The sequence below is a fragment of the Puma concolor genome, chromosome A2, assembly GCF_028749965.1.
Source record: "Puma concolor isolate L17-30 chromosome A2, mPumCon1.1.hap2, whole genome shotgun sequence".
Lineage (NCBI taxonomy): Eukaryota > Metazoa > Chordata > Mammalia > Carnivora > Felidae > Puma > Puma concolor.
In genome coordinates this window covers 144,847,070-144,869,307 of record NC_141668.1, presented here as the reverse complement: position 1 = coordinate 144,869,307, position 22,238 = coordinate 144,847,070, and the positions used below count along the sequence as shown (strand labels likewise).

At 35.3% G+C, this 22,238-nt stretch overlaps 1 long non-coding RNA gene across 2 annotated transcripts in view; it reads left to right on the top strand.

The window, feature by feature from the left end:
* The window catches only part of LOC147583570 (uncharacterized), a 72,813-nt gene extending 62,952 nt beyond the window's left edge, over positions 1-9,861 (top strand). Inside the window, exons 3-5 of one of the 2 annotated variants that reach the window (XR_015248345.1) lie at positions 7,007-7,086; positions 8,997-9,149; positions 9,794-9,861. This is a non-coding gene — a long non-coding RNA (uncharacterized LOC147583570). The remainder of the gene's footprint in view (positions 1-7,006; positions 7,087-8,996; positions 9,150-9,793) is intronic. The other variant, XR_015248346.1, reaches the window with a different exon arrangement.
* Positions 9,862-22,238: the final 12,377 nt, after the last annotated feature.

Sequence of the window (22,238 nt, the reverse complement as noted above, 5' to 3'; positions counted from 1 at the left end):
CAAGTTGCAGTTCTTAGCAAGAAGAGAATATGTTGGCAAAGATAATGTTCATGCCCCTAGTTGAATCCACATCAATTGATTATTCCTTTGTTTATGGAAAAACGGAATGGCTAGAGGTTATGACTGCCACAAAGCCTGGGACCCACTATCTATCAATTACTGAAATGGGATTGCAATTTCTCCATACACATTTTCTCTAGATCATTGCTAAGGTAGTCAATGGCCACCAAGGATAAAAGTAGTAATGGCCTGGATGTATGCCAGGTTAGCCATTTATATGTATAAATGTTGGTTGTTCAGGTTTACAAAACTTGGAGGAGTACACACACATGCATACATACACACATACACTTTAACCATTAGAAACAATCTTGTGATCTAGTATTTCTGCTTGGGCTATCAGTGTAGAAGAAAAACCTGCTATAAAGCAAAATCTCTTCTGCCTTGAGGTTGTGACTTCTTGATGAGAATCACTTAACTGAAATCCCCAAAACTGAATTTCCAATTTACTTATACCTGAGTGGTTAATGTTCACATTTCACTCAGATGTTGGACTCAGCCCAAGAGTATACTTGGACTGGGCTCCTATTAGCAAAAATTTCTAGAACTGTGGATGATATTTGTTGCATTGTCCTTCACCTGGTTAACCTGCCTGATGCTTTTGCTGAAACAGCGAATTTCTCAGGCTGCCAGGTACCATGGTTATCTGTCTCCTCATGTTGATTTCTGGCAGTCAACAGGCATGCTGCTGTGCCTCTTAATGTCCATGTGCAGAAGCAAGGTCTTGGTTGCAGCTGGTCAAACATGAAGCTTGTATGTATTAGTCTGTCATGTACCCACAACTACTTTGTGGCTCTACTCACCTAGACCTAATTGCCTAAGATAAATTATTCAGTACACATTCTTGATGTAGTTTTTCAGTCATCTTTATGTTATGAAGAGTTTATGTTCAAAAGGAATCACCTGGACTTCATATTTTGGTGGTTGCAGCTTATCGTAAACTGTAGCTTACGTGTTAGAGGTACACTCACTAAGTTGTGCCTATACTAATTGTGTACCTAAGCATAGCCTGTTGACCAAGAAGTGGAGTGTGCTAAGAGAAATTGTGGTCTGGTCCTTCACCTTTTTGTGGGAATAGTATTTGATCTAATGATTATAATTTGTTAGCCAGTTAGTGTATACTGAACGTGTGAAATGCTTAAAGCATAGCCCTAAGCATTTTAAAGAGGTTCAATACTCTGTCTTTGATTTAGTCACTTAAAACACATACTCATAAAATGGTCCTAAAACAATCTCTGGGTGATGGTTCATTAAGTACAAGCCTATAAATTTTATCTACAGTCAGTGCTTAGGTTAGAGTCAAGGAGTGATCAGAGTAAGGGAAAGTACATTCACTCAACACATTCTAGAAAAGATTTATTGAATGCTTACTTTGTATCAGGCACTGTGCTAGGCTAGATATTAGGGATACCAAGATAAATCCATTCACTTGCCTCAGGATCTTAAGAGGAAGACAGCATGTGAAAAGGACATGGGCAAACTGCTATAGGAACAAAAAGAAAACTCTGAGGAGTGAAGCTTTCAGAGGTATGTAGAGAATTCGTAAAACTGTGAATCTGCAGTTCTACATAGAGCTAATGCTTGCAATATTTGGTTCCTAGTTACCTTGGCTAGAAATGACATATCATGCCACACTTTGTCCCAAGCCCTCTGTCAACAAACTGACCATTTGGAATTCAGTAAAGTGATAAAGCTGAACTTTGCAAACTTTATGTTAGACTTTAAATTACAGAAAGGCATAAGGAGGAACTTAGAAGTTCACTTTGTTTAACCAAGTGGGTTCATGTATTGAACAAATATTTGGGTGTGTGGTGAAATAGCACAGGCACAGCCAAGTGGGATGGGATGATATTGGGAGACAGAAACACACTGCTAGTGCAAGAAGATTCTTCAGGACTTTTTGCAATATTCAGATCCTTGTCCACGGTTTGTCTCACTATGTCATGCCTATCTTCAGGTAGTATTGTCCTGAAATGCATAGACCACTGTGGTCTAGCAGAAATATAATGTGAGATTCATATATTTTAAATTTCCTAGTAGTTACATTAAAAAAGTTAAAAATAAAGAGGCAAAATTAAGTTTAGCAATATATTTTATTTAACCTAATACATCCAAAATAGTATTTCAACATGTAGTCAATATAAAAATTTAGTACTTTTCTCATACTTCAAGAACTCAATAGCCACATTTGGCTAGTGGCTACCATATTGTATAGTGCAGCTCTAGGCTGATACATACTGTTTTTTTAAGAGTCTCCATAGAGGATGATTCTTCAACCTTTTTTGGGATCCCATTCCAATGTTAATTGATGCTGGGAAAATGCTCTTAAATGTAGCACAGATTCCTTATGCCAACATTTGGCTGTCTCTTCTCATCTCATGCAGTTATCATGGAATATTTACTGAACTTCTGTATACTAGATTACATGTTAGGTGTTGGGATATAATAGCAAGTGCCACTACTGTGGTTCCTGCTTTTAGGAGGCTTACAGGGTATAATGTAGAAGAGAAATAGTAAACAAATAAATGTGTAATTATGGCATGTGTTGTAGTGGAAAAGGTCAGAGAACACCTATGAGGACTTGTAACTGAAGAGTCTCTCCTAGTCTGGAAGGACTGGGAGACTTCCCTTCAGGGAATGGCCTTGATCTGAAATCATAATGATACCTACAGAGGGGGGCTCTGAGACAAAAAGGCATTTGGCATCTTGAAGGATCAAACAGGAAAATGGTGTGGCTCAAGTGGAAAGAGTAAAGGCAAAAGTGGTTCCTAATGAGGTTGGGGAGTTAGGCAGAGGCCAGAACACATGTGGCCTTTAGGCCTCATTAAAGACCAGAATTCTTCTAAAAGCAAGAAGAGGCCACTGTATGTTTTTAAGGAATAGAGGGACATTACTGGATTCGTGTCTTAGAATATCCTCTGCTATAAACTGGAGAACGGAGCTGAAGGAAAACAGATGAATGTGGAGTAACATTTCAGGAAACTTAAAAAAAAACCTGTTTTATTTATTTTGAGAGAGAGAACGCGTGTGTGTGCGTGCGCACTTGCACACCCATGAGCAAGCAGGGGAGGGGCAGAGAGAGAGAGAGGGAGAGAGAGAATCTCAGTCAGGCTCCATGCTGTCAGTGCAGAGCTGGATGCGGGGCTCGATCTCATGAACGTGTGAGATGATGACTGAACCAAAATCAAGAGTTGGACATTTAACCAACTGAGCCACCCAGATGCTGCAAGAAACTATTTTATAACCCGAGTAAGAGGATTAGGGCAGTGGCTACCTAAAGCATTAAACTGACGACTTTGGGACATATTAATAGTTAGGGCTCGATGATGCATTGAATAGTGGGGGAAGGTGGCACTGAGTACCGGGAAGAGGAGTGTCTGGACTGATTCTTTGCTTTTCTGACCTGTTGAAATAAATTGGTCCTTTTGAGCTCTCTCAGCTTTCCTCTAGCATGCTGAAAACTTTAGGGTGAAGTATCCATCATCTAAAATAGAAAATATAGTGTTAATTTGCCTGTCATCTTTCTTTTTTGCTTGAATCAGAAATTTGTAATTTGTAATGTAATGTTAGTGTAACATAAAGAAAAAAATTAATAGTGAGCTTCTGTCCATATCTCTTATGCTTTTACTTACTGAGTAATCACAGGGTGAATCACTTAACAAGTTTACTGCCTTTAACATTGTTTTTTTTTTTCTTATACATTATATAATCTTTGCATTGACACATAATATTATTGCCATATGATTGTCATGAGTAGCCATTAATGACAGACTTTGCAGACGAAGGCTAAAGGGAAACAATAAAGGAAATAATTCATCTGATCTCAAAGTTTCCTAAACCAATTAAGAAACCACAACAATAAGCTTTAATTAATTTTTTACAACTCTTTTGTACAGATTTGTAATCATTCTTAGCTAATCATTAAAAGATTACATTTTGCATTGCTATCTTTTTTTAACATTAGTTATTAAATAGTTCATTTATTTCCTATTCCGAGTCTACTCTGACATAAAAAATTCAAACTGTTAAATAATGCAAAAGAGTTGGGCTTTGACAATAATGTTCATTCATTCATGGGATAATTATTTAGCTCCTAGATACTTAACAGGACAGATAACCCTTGGGGAGTTTAAAATATAGCAGTAGAGGCATAGATGAATAAATACATAAATATATAATTGAATACAGTAGTGATAAGTGCTATTTATAAAAGGGAAAGAGATACAGAGCTTAGAACACCAATGAGGGCTATGTAGATATGGTGATGAGGGAAGAACTTTCAATAAGGGAAACGTGAACAGTGTGCCCTGAAGGTAGTAGGGAGTATGAACTGAGTAAACATCTGAGGTAAGACCCTTTGAGGCACCGGGAAGCAAGTACAAAGATTCTGAAGTGGTCATGTGCATCTTCCAAGAACATTGGTAAAGAAGCCCATGATGCTGAACTGCTATGAGGAAGGGAACAAAAGAGGAAACAAGGTCAAAGAGATGATGAGGGGCCATATTATGAAAAGTGTTAAGGTCAAATAAAGATTTTGGATTTTATTTAAGTACAAAAGGAGTCATTGGAGGGCTTTGAACAGAGGGCAAATTTGAATTTAAACGTAGGGTATATGATAAAAAGGCAAATCAGGCATGATTCTTAGGTTTTTGGCCTGGGAATTGGATACAACGTGATGCCATTTATTGAGGTGGGGAAAACTAAGGAGGAATGGATTTAGAGGAGAAATCAAAATAGTTCAGTTTGGAACGTGTTAAACTTGAAATGCCTCTGAGAAATTCTGGTGGCTGGAAATATGCATATGAAACTAATACCTAGAATTTAAATTAGCTGTTGAAATTCTTGTCCATGGATCCCAGGAGGTTTATTCTGCAGCCACTACTGTTTGTATTTATCTCCCATCTTTGCCTAATTTTTACTCCTGCCTTAGACCTTATGGAGGGGCAGAGGACATTCTTCCTATTGGAGAAGGATAGTAGTCCCTATGTGGATGATGATAGTGGTATAGAGTGGGAATAGTTATTCAGTTATAGGCATTTGTTGAAACCTTGCTGCGTGCAAAATAATAATAGGGAGCAAAAGCAAACAGAGTCTTTGTCTTCACTGAGCTTAAAATCTGGTGCATAGTAGGGCATAGTGGCTTAGATAAGACCTTAATCAGGTAATCACAAAAGCAAACATAACATTGTAATGATATCATGTAATGGAACAGAGATGCATGTTGCTGGAGTGTATAACAGGAGGAGTTATGTCTTGATATGGAGGTCAAGGAATGCTTTCTGTTGGTGTTATCATGAGTAGTTATGTGAAAGGTGAGTAGGAGTTAACTAGGCAAAGAATGGTCCAGGGAGAGGGAACAGCATATGCAATAGTCCTGTGGCAGGAGGGACTATGGTACATATTCATATGTAAAGAAGACTAGACTATGGCAGGAGCACAGAGAGTGAGGGATAGCATTGCACAAGATGAAGGTGGAGATTCACACAGCAAACAGTTAATGGCTTGTAGGCCTCATGGTTTGAGAAAAATCATTGTGGTTACAGTGTAGAGAATGGATTGAGGCTGAGGGATGGAGGAAAAGGACACAAAGAAAGGATTAGAGAGACCATGGATCTCAGCAAGGAAGCTTCTGTAGTAGTCTAGGTGAGAGATGAGGGTGGTTTGGATAGGGTGGCATAGAACTAGGGTAAGATCAACTTCCCAGGGGGAGCTGAGGAAGTGGGGAGCTGAAGCTCAGTCTCAAATAGAGGCACCAATGCTAAGAAATAGTGCAGCAGGGTGATTAAAACTTTGGGCTTTGGAATCAGATGTAACACAGATTTGAGACATAACTCTTCTACTTACTGCTGTGTGACTTCACACAGACTTCTTTAAATTGGGGCTAATAGTACCTATACCACAAATTATTGTAGGGATTAAATCAGACTATATGATAAAATGCTAAGCCAGTACTCAATAATTACAGTATTGTCACTTGATGGAATTTAGAAGTCACTTCTAGAAAGAGGTGTCAGGGGAAAAAACAGGTTTTTTTTCTATATTTGTTGGAAATCTTTAGAGAAAACCATCTACAAATCTACAAATTTACAGGTTTACTGAGCATCCATTTTCAGCAATCACTTGCAAGAATAATAGGAATTGGTTATTGATTATAGTTTTGATTTTGAGTTAGGCTTTCAAAGGAAATGGTCCTGAGATAGGCTTTTATAGAAAATGGGCCCTATGTAAAAATATTGACATATAATAAAATTTGTGATCTTAACATCTGTGATCAATGTGATTAAAATTTTGTCCATCTTTATTTGATATAATATAAAAAGCAAAACAAAAACAAAGTGTGGAAAAGAGTCCCTTTAGACTCAATTACATGCCATCATTTTCTAAACTTCATTATTTACTTACTATTAAAGGCTTATGAGTTAATTAATGTCCTGTGAATCACAAATCAATTATTTCACAATGAAGCATAAAATTAGTTTAAAGAGATTCATATATAGGCATGACATGGTGTATTGGCTTCTCTTCAGAAGTGGATCAAATAAAAATATGTGACAAGAAAAAAATGTAGATGACATGTTAGGTGGTGGGTAACTAATTGTGCTTTCAGCATCGGAGCAAAAAAAAGGCATGACCAGAATTCTAAAAAGCATGCCTTTGCATTTTTGTTTAAAACTTATAATGGCTTCATAAACATAAAATACTCTCCAAATGTGATTCAATTCAAGGACATCTTTATTTTACACACCTAAATGAAATAATATATGTTAAGTGCCCAGCCCAGGGACTGGCATATAGTATTTATAGAATAATGTTCTTCCTCTCCTTCCCCTAAAGAAGGTGCCTCTGCATTTATTTAATTGCAAATTTTACTAAAAGCACCTTTCTTTTCTTTTAGTAGTATTATGCTCCTTTCTGAAATTATATGTGTAATACATGCTTATTGCAGATAACTTGGAAAACACAGAAAACAACAACAAAAAGGTCATCTGTGATCATGCCCTAGAGAGAACTACTTTTGATATTAAGGTATATGTTATTTTAATACGCTTTTTCTAGAATATTCATTTGGAATTCATAACCTTGGCTTTAAACAGCTTGTTTCATAGAGTACATGATAAGGAGATTTAGCCAGCTAGGGTCTATGTTGTTATTTTTGAAGAACAGAACAGATCCTAATTGCCAAATTGCCAAGCTGTGTAGATATTTTTCACTTGTTCAAATCTTTTAAAAATAAACCTCATTTTAAGAAATAGGTTTAGATTTACAGAAAAATGGCAAAGATATTACAGAGCGTTCCCATGTACCCTGAGCCCAGTTTCCCCTATTATTAATTAACATCTTGCAGAAGTGTGGTATGTGTGTTACAATTAATGAACTAATGTTGAATGCTGTTAGTAACTAAAGCTCTGACTTTATTCAGATTCCCTTAGTTTTTACCTAATGTCCTTTCTCAGTTTCAGAATCTCATCTAGAATACTACATTGCATTTAGTTGTCATGTCTCCTTAAGTTCCTCTGGACTGGGAAAGTTTCTTAGATTTTCCTTGTTTTTAATGGCCTTGAAGTTTTAACGAGCACTGGTCATATATTATTTGGAATGCTGCATGGGAGATTTGTTTATTCTCTCATATGTATGTATATATGTATGTATACATGACTTGCATATGTATTTATCATTTATCTAAGTCAGTATGGACTCATGGATATTTGGTTTATACTTTGGGCTATAATCCAATACTTTCTTATTTTGTTGCTCAAATTATTATAGCTTTGGCCATTGTGATCTCTTGCAATTGACTACTGTGTTTTTTTGACATACACTTTTTATTGGAGTCCTTTTTTTGTTTTGTTTTGTTTGAGTACTTTCTTACATTTTGGCACTATAAGATGCCCTAGATTCATTTTGGAAATTTCCTGTCCCTGTCCCAATCTGTCTATAATTAAAATTAAAATCAGTAGGGTCTAGAATCAGATGACCTTATTTCAAATCCTGGCTTAGCCATTTGCCAGCTATGTGATCTAGAACTGTTTTACCTTTTGGGAGATGAGCAGGGCCCGGTTTCCTCATCTGTCTGAACTTTTTTAGGGCAGGGATGTTTTTTGTCTTTTTTTTCCTTTGCTGATACTCAGTACCTATACTTGTGTCTGGGATATAGTGGTATTCAATAAAGAAATATTTGTTGAGTGAATATAAATTCAGGTAAGCAAGAAATATAAATGGCTTTGTTTTCTTATTTTGTTCTGAAATGTATATTTATTATTTTCAATATAATTTCTTTATTATCAAAGTAATATATGCTTAACGATGAAATGGTACTTCAAGATTTTTAAAAAATGTTTGTTTATTTATTTATTTTGAGAGAGAGAGAGCATGAGTGGGGGAAAGAAGCAGAGAGAGAGGGGAGAGAGAGGATCCCAAGCTGGCTCCACACCATCAGTGCAGGAATCCTAGGCAGGGCTTGATCCCAGGAACCATGAGATCGTGACCTGAGCTGAAATCAAGAGTTGGCCACTTAACTGGCTGAGCCACCTAGACTCTTCAAGATTTTAAGCAAAATAATCATCTTCTAACTCATTCCCTGAGGCAACTACTTTTTAGTTTCCTTAGCTGATTGTTTTGATACCTGTCTCCTTATGTCTAAATTTTATTTTATTTTATTTGTTTTTTGTTTGTTTGTTTATTTTAGAGAGAGAGAGCATGCCCGTGCAAGGGAGAGGGGCAGAGGGAGAGAAAGAATCTCAAGTAGGCTCCACGCTCAGCCCAGAGCCTGATGCCAGGCTCAACCCCACAAACCAGGGAACATGACCTAAGCCAAAAGCAGGAGTCGGGCACTCAACTGACTGAGCTACTCAGACGCTCCTACTTATGTCTAAATAACATGTTTTTATTGTTGCTTCTTGATTTATAAATTTTATGCATTGTCTATTCACTTACAGCTGGGGAGGATGAAGATCTAGCACCACACACTATCTTCTTATCTTCCCATTCTGCTTTTAACATAAACAAGAGACCATTAGGAACACAGCTGAAAGCAAGTTAAATTTATTGTTTTCTGCAACAAAGAAGACCCTACATCATAGAGAGCAAAGGTGAGTTTCAAAGGGAGTCTTAAGGGGTGTTACAAAATTTGCGGTGGTCTTAGCAGGGATTGGTCAGACTTTGTAAATTAAGGGGTAGGTGGAACATTAGTGGTTTTAGAAAACATGAGACTATGTGAAGTTACCCTTGCCTCAGTTTATTTGTGGTCTTATGTGCAGGAGTCTGAATAAACTGGTGCTAATTGTGAGAGTCTATAAAGAATATCATAGTTTGGTTTGGTACAGTTCTGTGAATCAGTGCACATTTTATAAAATATAATTTATGAGTTAATTCTCAATTTCTGTCTAACATCCTAGTTTCCAGAAGAGTTGCTTTTCAATTTATCACTCTCAATAGAGTTGTATCAAAACTGTGGTCAAATTAATATTTGGTGCTTACATTTCTACAACTTTTTTGGAAGTGGAGCCACATAGTATACTTTTTTTCCTTTCCCTTTTCTCACTTTACTCTCTTATATGTAGACATTTAGAGGTCAGGCATTATTAGTGGAGCAGGCTCAAAATAGGTCTTACAACCTGGTCTGTAAACTTGCAGAAGTACCTGCTCTCTGTTTTTTAATTTGTTTCACACTGTGTGAAAGTTTGAATGAAATAAATCCAGCAATATTCCTGAAATTGCATACTTTCCCCTTTAGACAATATCAAACAGTCAGAAGTCCTGCTAGGCTTTTTTGTGATCAATTTTGGAATCAATATAACAGGTATCTTTATTTTTATTGGTTGCTAGTCTTATTATTTAGTTGCAAGTGTTCCTTTTATATTCTTGATACAGTTTGTCTGGTATTTGGATATTTTCTTATTTTTTATTTTGAATATTTTCTCTTAGTTTGTGGCTATCAATTTCATTTTTTTAATGTTTACTTTTGAGAGAGAGACACAGCGTGAGCAGGGGAGGGGCAGGGAGAGAGGGAGACACAGAATCTGAAGCAAGCTCAAGGCTCTGAGCTCTCAGCACAGAGCCCAACACCGGGCTCGAACTCAGGAGCTGTGAGATCATGACCTGAACTGAAGTCAGACACTTAACTGACTGAGCCACCCAAGCACCCTCATTTCATTTTTTTTTATTTGCTTTCCAAATATTTTTTAAAATTTTAGTCCAGTAGAGTTAACATACAGTGTTACATTAGTTTCAGGTATACAATATAGTGGTCCATCAATTCCATACGTTACTCAGTGCTCATCATAAGTGTGCTCTTCATCCCCTTCACCTATTTCACCCATCCCTCCACCCACCTCCCCTCTGGTAACCATCTGTTTGTTCTCTGTAGTTAACAATGTGGATGGAGCTTGATAGTGTTATGCTAAGTGAAATAAGTCAGAGAAAGACCAATACTATATAATTTCACTCATATGTGGAATTTAAGACACAAAACAAACAATCATAGGGGAAAAAAAGAGAGGAAAACCAAGAAACAGACTTTTAACTACAGAGAACAAATTGATTATATATATATGTAATGTAAGTATATATATATATATATATATATATATATATATACACACACACACATACACACACACACACACACACACACACCTTCTATATCCATTCATCTATTGATGATACTTGGGCTGCTTCCATAATTTGACTATGGTAAGTAATGCTGCAGTAAACATAGAGGTGCAAATATCTTTTCTAATTAGTGTTTTATATTCTTTGGGTAAATACCCAGTAGTGGAATTTCTGGATCATATGGTAGTTCTATTTTTGATTTTTTGGAAAACTTCATGCTATTTTCTACAGTAGCTGCGTCAGTTTGCATTCCCACCAACAGTGCAAGAATGATCCCTTTTATCCATATCCTTGCCAACACTTGTTTCTTATGCTTTTTATTTTAGCCATTCTGACAGGTATGAGGCATCTCATTGTGGTTTTGATTTTTGCATTTCCCTGATGATGAGTGATGTTGAGCATCCGTTAATGTGTCTTTTGGCCATCTGTATGTGTCCTTTGGAGAAAGTCTCTTCATGTCTTCTGCCCATGTTTTAATTGGATAATTTTATTTTTTTGGTGTTGAGTTGTATAAGTTCTTTATATATTATAGATACCCTTTATCAGATATGTCATTTGCATATATCTTCTCCCATTCATTAGGTTATCTTTTAGCTTTGTTGATTATTTCCTTCGGTGTGCAACAGATTTTTTTTTTTGATGTAGTGTCAATAGTTTGTTTTTATTTTGTTTCCCTTGCCTCAGGAGACATATCTAGAAAAATGTTGCTATGGCTGATGTCACATAAATTATTGCCTGTGCTCTTTTCTGGGATTTTAATGGTTTCAGTTCCTACATTTAGGTCCTAAATCAATTTTGAGTTTATTTTTGTGTGTGGTGTAACAAAGTGGTCCAGTTTGTTTGTTTCTTCCTCTTTCCCTCCCGCCCCCCTTCTCATTCTTTCTCTTTCTTTCTTTCTTTCTTTCTTTCTTTCTTTCTTTCTAAATATCTTTCTTTCTTTCTCTTTCCTCCCTCCCTCCCTTCCTCTCTTCCCATCTCTTTCTTTTTCTTCCTTCCTTCCTTTCTCTCTCTTTCTCCCTTTCTTTCTTTCTTTCTTTCTTTCTTTCTTTCTTTCTTTCTTTCTTTCTGTTGTTCTTTCTTTCTCTTGTTCTTTCTTTCTTTCTTTCTTTCTTTCTTTCTTTCTTTCTTTCTTTTCTTTCTTTCTTTCTGTAGCTGTCCAGTTTTCCCAACACTATTTGTTGAAGAGACTATCTTTTTCCCATTGCATATTTTTACCTCCTTGTATGAAGATTAATTGACCAAATTGTGGGTTTGTTTCTGGGCTCCCTATTCTATTCCATTGATCTACGTGTCTGTTCTTGTGCCAGTACAGTGTTGTTTTGATTACTACAGCTTTGTAGCATACCTTGAAATCTGGGATTGTGATATTTCCAGTTTTGTTTTTCAAGATTGCTTTGGCTGTTTGAGGTCTTTTGTTGTTCCATACAAATTTTAAGATTGTTTATTCTAGTTCTGGGGAAAATGCTGTTGGTACTTTGATAGGGACTGCATTAATTTAGCAGATTGCTTGAGTAGGATAGACACTTCATGAACATTTGTTCTTCCACTTCATGAACATGGAGTATCTGTCCATTTGTTTGTGTTTTCTGCAGTTTCTTTCAACAATATTTTATAGTTTTCAGAGTTTAGGTCTTTCACCTCCTTGGTTAAGTATATTCCTAGGTATTTTATTACTTTTGGTGCAGTTGTAAATGGGATTGTTTTCTTAATTTCTTTCTGCTGCTTCATTATTGGTATATAGAAATACAATTAATTTCTGGGGCTGCCTGGGTGGCTCAGTTGCTTAAGCATCTGATTTCAGCTCAAGTCATGATCTCAAGATTCGTGAGTTCAAGCCCTGCACTGGGGTCTGCACTGACAGTGTGGAGCCTGCCTGGGATTCTCTCTTTTTCCTTCTCTCTCTGCCCCTCCCCTCCCTCTCTGTCAAAATAAATATATAAACTTAAAAGAAAAGAAATACAATGGATTTCTGCATATTAATTTTGTATCCTGTGACCTTACTGAATTCATTTATCAATACTAATAGTTTTTGGGTGGAGTCTTTAGGGTTTTCTATATATAGTATCATGTCATCTCCAAATAGTGAAAGTTTTACTTCTTTTTACCAATTTGGATGCCTTCTAAACCTAGATTTGTTGAGGCTTCTTTTTTTTTATCATGAATGGATGTTGTACTTTGTCAAATGATTTTTCTGCATCTATTGGAATGATCATATAGTTCTTACCCTTTCTCTTACTGATGTGATTTATCATGATTGATTTATAAATATTGAGCTACTCTTGCATCCTGGAAATAAATCTCACTCAATCGTAAATGATTTTTTTAATGTATTGTTGGATTCAGTTTGCTAATATTTTGTTGAGGATTTTTGCATCTATATTCAACAGAGATATTGGCTTGTAGTTCTCTCTCATTTTTTTTTTTTTTGGAAGTGTCTTTATCTGGCTTTGGTATCATGGTAATGCTGGCCTCATAGAATAAATTTGGAAGCTTCTTTCTTCTTCTGTTTTTGATATAGTTTGAAGAATAGGTATTCTTTGTATATTTGGTAGAATTCACCTGTGAAGCTGTGTGGTCCTGGACTTTTGTTTGTTGGGAGCTTTTTGATTACTAATTCAATTTCTTTGCTGGTAATTCATCTGTTCAAAATTTCTATTTCTTCCTGATTCAGTTTTGGGAGGTTATATGTTTCTAGGAATTTAGCCATTTCTTCTAGGTTGTCCAATTTGTTGGCATATAATTTTTCATAATATTCTCTTATGATCCTTTGTATTTCTGTGGTGTTGGTTGTTATTTCTCATCTTTCATTTCTGATTTTGTTTGAGTCTTATCTCTCTTTTTATCTTTTTTGATGAGTCTGGCTAAAGGTTTATAAATTTTGTTAATCTTTGCAAAGAACCATCCCTGGTTTCATTGACCTGTTCTATTGTTTTTTAGTTTCTATTTTGTTTATTTCTGCTGTAATCTGTATTATTTCCTTCATTCTACTGGTTTGGGGTGTTGCTTGCTCTTCTTTTTCTAGCTTCTTTAGTTGTAAAGTTAGGTTGTTTATTTGAGATTTTTCTTGCTTCTTGGGGCAGGCCTGTTTCACTATAAACTTCCCTCTTAGAACCACTTTTGCTGTGTCCCAAAGATTTTGGACCGTTGTGTTTTCATTTTCATTTGTCTCCACATATTTTTTGATTTCCTCTTTGATATCTTGGTTGACCCATTTATTGCTTGGTAGCATGTTTTAGCCTCTATGTATTTGTCTTATGTCCAGATTTTTCTTGTGGTTGATTTCTAGTTTCATAGCATTGTGGTCAGAAAAAATGCATGATATGCCTTCGATCTTTTCGAATTTGTTGCAACTTGTTTTGTAGCCTAATATGTGATCCATTCTGGAGAATGTTCCATGTACACTTGAAAAGAATGTGTTTTCTGCTGTTTTAGAATGGAATGTTTTGACTATATCTGTTAGATTCATCTGATCCAGTGTGGCATTCAAAGCCACTGTTTCCTTGTTGATTTTCTTTTTAGATGACCTATCCATTGTTGTAAGTGGGGTGTTAAAGTCCCCTATTATTATATTATAATCGATTACTTCTTTTAGTTTATTATTAGCTGCTTTAAGTATTTGGGTGCTCCTATATTGGGTGTATATGTACAATTGTTATATCTTCTTTTTAGATTGTTTCCTTTATGCTTATATAGTGTCCTTCTGTGTCTCTTGTTAGAGTCTTTGTTTTAAAGTCTATTTTGTTTGATATAAATATGGATATCCTGGATTTCTTTTCACATTTATAAATGCCTTTCCATCCCTTCACTTTCAGTCTATATGTGTCTTTGGGTCTGAAAAGAGTCTCTTTTAGCCTGCATATATATGGCTTTTACTTTTTGTTCATTCTGTCACCTGTCATTTTATTCTTTTTAGGTAATATTCTTTTTTTCTGCTTTTTAATTTTTGTTTTTAAAATTTACATCCAAATTACTTAGCATATAGTGCAACAATGATTTCTGGAGTAGATTCCTAGTGCTCCTTACCCGTTTAGCCCATCCCCCCTCCCACAACCCCTCCAGCAATCCTCAGTTTGTTCTCCATATTTAAGAGTCTCTTCTGTTTTGTCCCCCTCTCTGTTTTTATATTATTTTTGTTTCCCTTCCCTTATGTTCATCTCTTTTGTCTCTTAAAGTCCTCACATGAGTGAAGTCATATGATTTTTGTCTTTCTCTGACTGACTAATTTCACTTAGCATAATACCCTCCAGTTCCATCCACGTAGTTGCAAATGGCAAGATTTCATTCTTTTTGCTTGCCGAGTAATACTCCGTTGTATATATATACCACTTCTTCTTTATCCATTCATCCATCAATGGACATTTGGGCTCTTTCCATACTTTGGCTATTGTTGATAGTGCTGCTATAAACATTGTGGAGCATGTGTCCCTTCGAAACAGCACACCTGTATCCTGTGGATAAATGCCTAGTAGTGCAATTGGTGGGTTGTAGGGTAGTTCTATTTTTAGTTTTTTGAGGAACCTCCATACTGTTTTCCACAGTGGCTGCACCAGCTTGCACTGCCACCAACGATGCAAAAGAGATCCTCTTTCTCCGCATCCTCACCAACATCTGTTGTTGCCTGAGTTGTTAATGTTAGCCATTCTGACAGGTGTAAGGTGGTATCTCATTGTGGTTTTGATTTGTATTTCCCTGATAATGAGTGATGTGGAGCATTTTTTCATGTGTCAGTTGGCCATCTGGGTGTCTTCTTTGGAGAAGTGTCTATTCATGTCTTTTGCCCATTTCTTCACTGGATTATTTGTTTTTTGGGTGTTGAATTTTTGGGTGTTGAGATAGATTTTGGATACTAACCCTTTATCTGATATGTCATTTGCAAATATCTTCTCCCATTCTGTCAGTTGTCTTTTAGTTTTGCTGATTGTTTCCTTCACTGTGTAGAGCTTTTTATTTTGATGAGGTCTCAGTAGTTCATTTTTGCTTTTGTTTCCCTTGCCTCTGGAGATGTGTTGAGTAAGAAGTTGCTACGGGCAAGATCATAGAGGTTTTTGCCTGCTTTCTCCTGGAGGATTTTGATGGCTTCCTGTCTTACATTTAGGTCTTTCATCTATTTTGAGTGTGTTTTGGGGTATGGTGTAAGAAAGTGGTCCAGGTTCAGTCTTCTGCATGTCACTGTCCAGTTTTCCCAGCACCACTTGCTGAAGAGACTGTCTTTATTCCATTGGATATTCTTTCCTGCTTTGTCAAAGATTAGGTGGCCATATGTTTGTGGGTCAATTTCTGGGTTCTCTATTCTGTTCCATTGATCTGAGTGTCTGTTCTTGTGCCAGTACCCTACTGTTTTGATGATTACAGCTTTGTAGTATAACTTGAAGTCCAGGATTGTGATGCCTCCTGCTTTGGTTTTCTTTTTCAAGATTGCTTTGGCTATTTGGGGTCTTTTCTGGTTCCATACAAATTTTAGGATTGTTTGTTCTAGCTCTGTGAAGAATGCTAGTGTTACTTTGATAGGGATTGCATTGAATATCTAGATTTCTTTGGGTAGTATGGACATTTTAACAATATTTGTTCTTCCCATTCAGAAGCATGAAATATTTTCCCATTTTTTTTTGTGTCTTCTTCAATTTAGTCCATTTACATTTTGTTACATGTGTTTTGGTTGTTTTGTTGGCTTTCTTTAGTAATGTACTCAGATTCCTTTCTCTTTACTTTTTGCATATATATTACTATTTTTTTTATTTGTGGATTTTTATTAGGTTTATATGTAACATCTCTGCATATAGCAGTGCATTTTAAATTGATAGTTGGTTAAATTTGAACTCATTCTTTACTCCTCTGCCCTCCATGTTTTAGGTATATGGTGAAATATTTTATATACTTTTATTTTGTGAATCGCTTGACTGATTTTTATAGATATACACCCTTATTCTGCTTTTGTCCTACTTTTCTTAATCCCCCTACTTATTGTCTTTCCTTTCCACTCAGAGTCCTTTTTAACATTTCTTCTATGGCTTGTTTAGTGGTCATGAATTACTTTTGTTTGTCTGGGAAACTCTTTACCTTTCCTTCTATTCTGAATAGTAGGCTTGCTGGATAGAGTATTCTTGGCTGCATGTTTTTTCTGTTTAGCAGCTTGAATATATCATACCCCTCCCTTCTTGCCTTCAAAGTTTCTGCTGAAAAATCTACTGATAGCCTTTTGGGGTTTCCCTTGTATGTAATCGTTTTCTTTTCTCTTGCTGCTTTTAACATTCTCTCTTTATCACTACTTTTTGCAATTTTCATTACTGTGTATCTTGGTGTATATCTGTTTGGATTGATTTTATTGGGAGCTCTCTGTGGCTCTTGGATTTGGATTTCTATTTCCTTTCCCTGATTCAAGAAGTTTTTAGGGGCGCCTTGGTGGCTCAGTCAGTTAACTATCTGACATCGGCACAGGTCATGATCTCATGGTTCATGGGTTTCAGCCCTGTGTCAAGCTCTGTGCTGACAGCTCAGAGCCTGGAGCCTGCTTTGGATTCTATCTTCCTCTCTCTGTGCCTCTCCCCGACTTGTACTTTTTTTCTCTCTCTCTCAAAAATAAACATAAAAAATTAAAAAGTTTCTAGCTATAATTTCTTCAAGTAAAAGTTTTACCTTCTTTTCTCTTTTTTCTTCTTCTGGGACTCCTATAATGTGAATGTTATTACACTTGATGATATCACTGTGTTCCTTAAGTGTATTATCATTTTTATTATTATTTATTATTTATTTATTTATTTATTTATTTATTTATTATTTTATTATTATTTTTTCTCCCATGTTCAGCTTGATTGCTTTACATTACTCTATTATCCAGGTCACTGATCTGTTCTTCTGTTTTCTCTAGTCTACTATTTATTCCATTTAGTGTATTTTTAATGAATTCTTCATCTCTGATTGGTTCTTTTTTATGTTTTCTATCTCTTTGTTAAGGGTCTCACTGAAGTACCCCACTCTTTTCTCAAGTCAAATGAGTATCTTTATGACCATTACTTTAAATTCTCCCTCAGGAATATTACTTATCTCCACTTCATGTAGGTCTCTTGCTGTGATTTTGTCCTATTCTTTCATTTGGGACATATTCCTTTGTCTCCTCATTTTGTTTAACTCTTGGTTTCTCTTTCTATGTCTTTAGAAAGTCATCTATGTCTCTTGCTGTTGGAAGTAGTGGCTTCATGAAGAAGAGGTCCTGTAGTGCCCTGGAGTGCAATGTTCTCTGTTCACTAATACCTGGTGTTTTAGGGGTATCTTCTGGTGTGTTGTATATACCCTGCTGCTGTGGCTGGTCCACTTTGTCTTCAGTCCAGTCATCTGCAATGGTTCTCTGCCTGCTATGGGCAGGGTTTGGTCCTTTTGTTAGTAGGCCCATCTAGGATGGCTTGGAGCTTGAGTTGAGTCAGACTGGGTGTTTGCCATAGGTGCAGTAGTACTGAACTGTTTTGTCTTCTGACATATTTTCATTGTTGGGTGGGCCCTGTATTCAGAGCAGATGTCTACTGCAGCCCACTTTTGGGGCTACAGTCAGTCTGGTGTGTATGTTTATCTTCCCCTCTCCCCAGGATTGGAGTCCCTGTGGAGTGGTACTGGCCCCTGTCAGGACTGTGTGTACACCACCAGCTTGTGGCACTACTTTGGATGGGCTCAAGCCAAGAGAATATTGGAGGGGGTGGATCTGTAGAAGTGCACACAGTTTCACTTTCTTAAGTGTGTGTTTTGAAGACTGGAAGATTTTACTTTTATAAAGTCCAATTCATCATTTTTTTCTTTTGTGATTACAGACTTTTTGTGTTTACTTTATGAAATATCTTCTGATACAAAAAACACAAAGTTTTTCACTTTTTTCTTCTTAAAACTTTATAGTTTTAATTTTTAAATTTGGGGGAATGCTCATTTGGGGCTTATTTTTTGTGTATGGTCAGAAGTATGCTCATCTTTCTTTTTTTCCTATACAGATATCCAATTCTAGCTCCATTTATTGAAAGAATTGTAATTTAACCATTGAATTATGTTGGCACTTTTGTCAGCAATCTGTAGATCAGGTATGTGTGGGGCAGTTTGTGGACTATTTTATGCCATTAATTTATGTCTATGTTTATGCCATATTACACTGTCTTGATTACTATAACTTTATAATAAGTCTTGAAATCAAATAGTGTAAGGCTTCCAGATTTGATTTTATAAAGTATTTTTCATTATTTGAGATCTTAGGATTTCCATATAATTTTTAAGACTTTTTTTTAAAGACTTTGTTGTTTTAGAGCAGTTTTAAGTTCACAACAATATTGAGCAGAAGGTACACAAATTCTCCCTGCCTTAACATGTACTAAGCCTTCTGCATTAACAACATCCCCAGAGTGGTACATTTATTATACTTGGTGAGCTTATAATGATACATCATAATACATATATTGATACATACAAAGTCCATAGCTTACCTTAAGGTTCACTCTTAGTGATGTACATTCCATGTATTTGGACAAATGTATAATGACATGTTTCATCATTCTAGTATCATAAAGGATATTTTCACAGTTCTAAAAATCTATGCTCCACCTATTCATCTCTCCCTCTAGTCCCCAGTTCTTGGCAACCGCTGATCTTTCTACTGTCCCTATGGTTTTGTTTTTTCCAGAATGTCATATAGTTTTGCAGTGTGTAGCCTTTTCAGATTAGAATCATACAATATGTAGCATTTTTAGATTCACTTCTTTCATTTAGTAATATGCATTTAAGGTTTCTCCATATCTTTTCATGGCTTTATATGTAATTTTTTTTTAGCAAGGAATAATATTCTATTATCTGAATGTTCCACAGTTTATCAATTCCTTTACTGAAGGAAATCTTAGTTGCTTCTAGGTTTTGACAGTTATGAATAAAGCAGCTATAAACATCTGTGGGCAGGTTTTTTTGTGTGGACATAAATTTTCAACACCTTTGGGTAGTTAACAAAGAGTGTGAGTGCTAGGTTGTATAGTAAGAGTATATTTAATTTTTTGAGAAATCAGCAATGTGTCTTCTAAAATGGCCATACCATTTTGCATTCTCACCAGCAATGAATAAAAATTTCTGTTACTGTTTCCTCTCTGATTTTATCCTGTGAAAAAAATTGTGGAGAATGGATATAATTTCATCCTTAAATGCTTGATAGGTATCACCAGTGAGCCCATTTGGGTTGGGCTTTTGGTTTGGGAAGGTTATTAATAATTGACTCAATATCTTTAATAGATATAGCCTTATTCAGATTATCTATTTCTTCTTGTTTGACTTTGGGCACATTGTGTCTTTTAAGTAATTGGTCCATTTCATCTGGGTTATTAAATTTGTGTGAATAGCATAGTATTTCTTTCTTATTCTTTTAATGTCCATAGGATCTGTAATTAGGTGTCCTTTTTTATTTCTTTTTTTAAATTGTATTAAAATTTTTTAATGTTTACTTATTTTTGAGAGAGATAGAGAGAGGAGAGAGAATGAGAGTGGGGGGAAGGGCAGAGAGAGAGGAAGACACAGAATTCAAAGCTGTGTCTTAGAGCAGCTGTGACACAGCTGAGCTGTCAACACAGAACCCCATGTGGGGCTTGAACTCACTAACTGCAAGATCATGCCATGAGCCTTAGTTGGACACTTAACTGACTGAACCACCCAGGTGCCCCTGATTTCTGACATTAGTGATTTGTGTCCTCCTTTTTTCTTAGTTAGTCTGTGTAAAAATTTATTGATTTTATTAATTGTTTTCAAAGAACGAGCTTGTAGCTTCATTGATTTTCTGTATTGAATTCTTGTTTTTAATTACATTGATGTAGGATCTAATTCTTACTATTTCTTTTCTTGTGCTTACATTGGATTTAATTTGCTCTTCCCTTTCTAGTTTCCTAATGTGGAAACTTAGATTATTAATTTTAGATCTTTCTTGTTTTCTAATACAGGCATTCCATGCTATAAAACTAATCACTGCTTTTGTTGCACCCCACAAATTTTGAGGAGTTGTATTTTTTTTTCCATTTAGTTCAAAATATTTTAAAATTTCTCTTGAGATTTATTCTTTGATTTATGTGTTGTTTAGAAGTATGTTGTTTCATATTCATGTATTTGGGGATTTTCTAGCTATCTTTTTGTTACTGCTCACATAAATTTTTAAATTACTTTCTCAATTTCTTTTAAAAGTCTGCTGGGATTTTGATTGTGATTAGGTTTCAATCTATAGATCAGTTTGGGGAAAATTGACACCTAAAGTAAAATTGAGTCTCTCAGTGTGTGAACATGGCACATCTCTCCATTTACTCAAGTTTTCTGTAATTTCCTACAAAAAAGTTTATAGTTTTCAATGTGCAGGCCTTACATATGTTTTGTTAATTTTACTGTTTAATATTTTATGGTTTTTAGTGTTTTTCTTATTGGTATTGTTTAAAATTTTTAAATTGTCTTAAATTTTACTTTCTAATTATGCATTAATATTCTGACCCACCTTTCTCACTGAGTGTAAGAAAAGTCATTTCAACTGAATATCTGTACCAAAAATTTTTACAGTTATTACAAGAAAAAACAGTATAGTGAGCAGAATAACATTTCTATAGGTAAGAAGGCAATATTTGGAACATATTTATATTAAAAATTAATCATTATCTGAAATTCAAATTTAACTGAGCATCCTATATTTTATCTGGCAGCCGTAAGCACACTATTATTTTACATTGTGTTGAGATATTAACCAAGGTACCTAGACAAGAGAAAATAATTAAAAGCATATGAATTTGAAAGAAGAAAAATGATCTTTATTTCAAATGATATTATTTTATATCTGGAAAGCCCAAAACGTTAGTGGGAAAACTAACACAAGTTAATAAGAGAATTTAGTGAAGTAGTAGGTTACAAAATCAAAATTAAAAAACAGTAACTTTATTATGTAGAGAAAGAAGCCATTTAGAAGATGTAATAGAAGGGAATATACCATTTATTATATCCAAAATAAAATATCTAGGCATAAAATTGAGAAGAAATATCTAAAACATTTAATGAAGAAAACTATAAAAATAGTCCTGAAAGACCCAAAAATTACCTCAAACATGTGGAAAGTTTTACCATATACTTGGATAGAGGAAACAACATAAAGATGTCAAGTTAATTTATAAATTTAACAGAATTCCAATAAACTACTATCAAGCTTTTTTCCCCTGGGGGATAATCCCCTGGGATTATAAAGTTCATTTAAATGAATAGTCAAATCACTGGAAACGGAGAGCAATAGGGATAAAATAGGCCTACTTGATATTAAAACATAATTAAAACAGTGTGATCATGGTACCCGAATACGCAGAGAGAACAATAGAAAATCCACAAGTAAACTTAACAGCATATGGCAACACTATAGGTTGCACTTTTAGTAAGTGGTATTGAGATAAACTGGGTAACCATGGTAAGTATATGAAATCGAATATATTCCTAATACTGAATATTATGATAAATTTCAAGTGGTTTAGAGATTTAAATATTAAAATAAAATAAATCATATGAGTAGTAGGAGACATATGAGTAAAATCCTCATGAAATCCAAA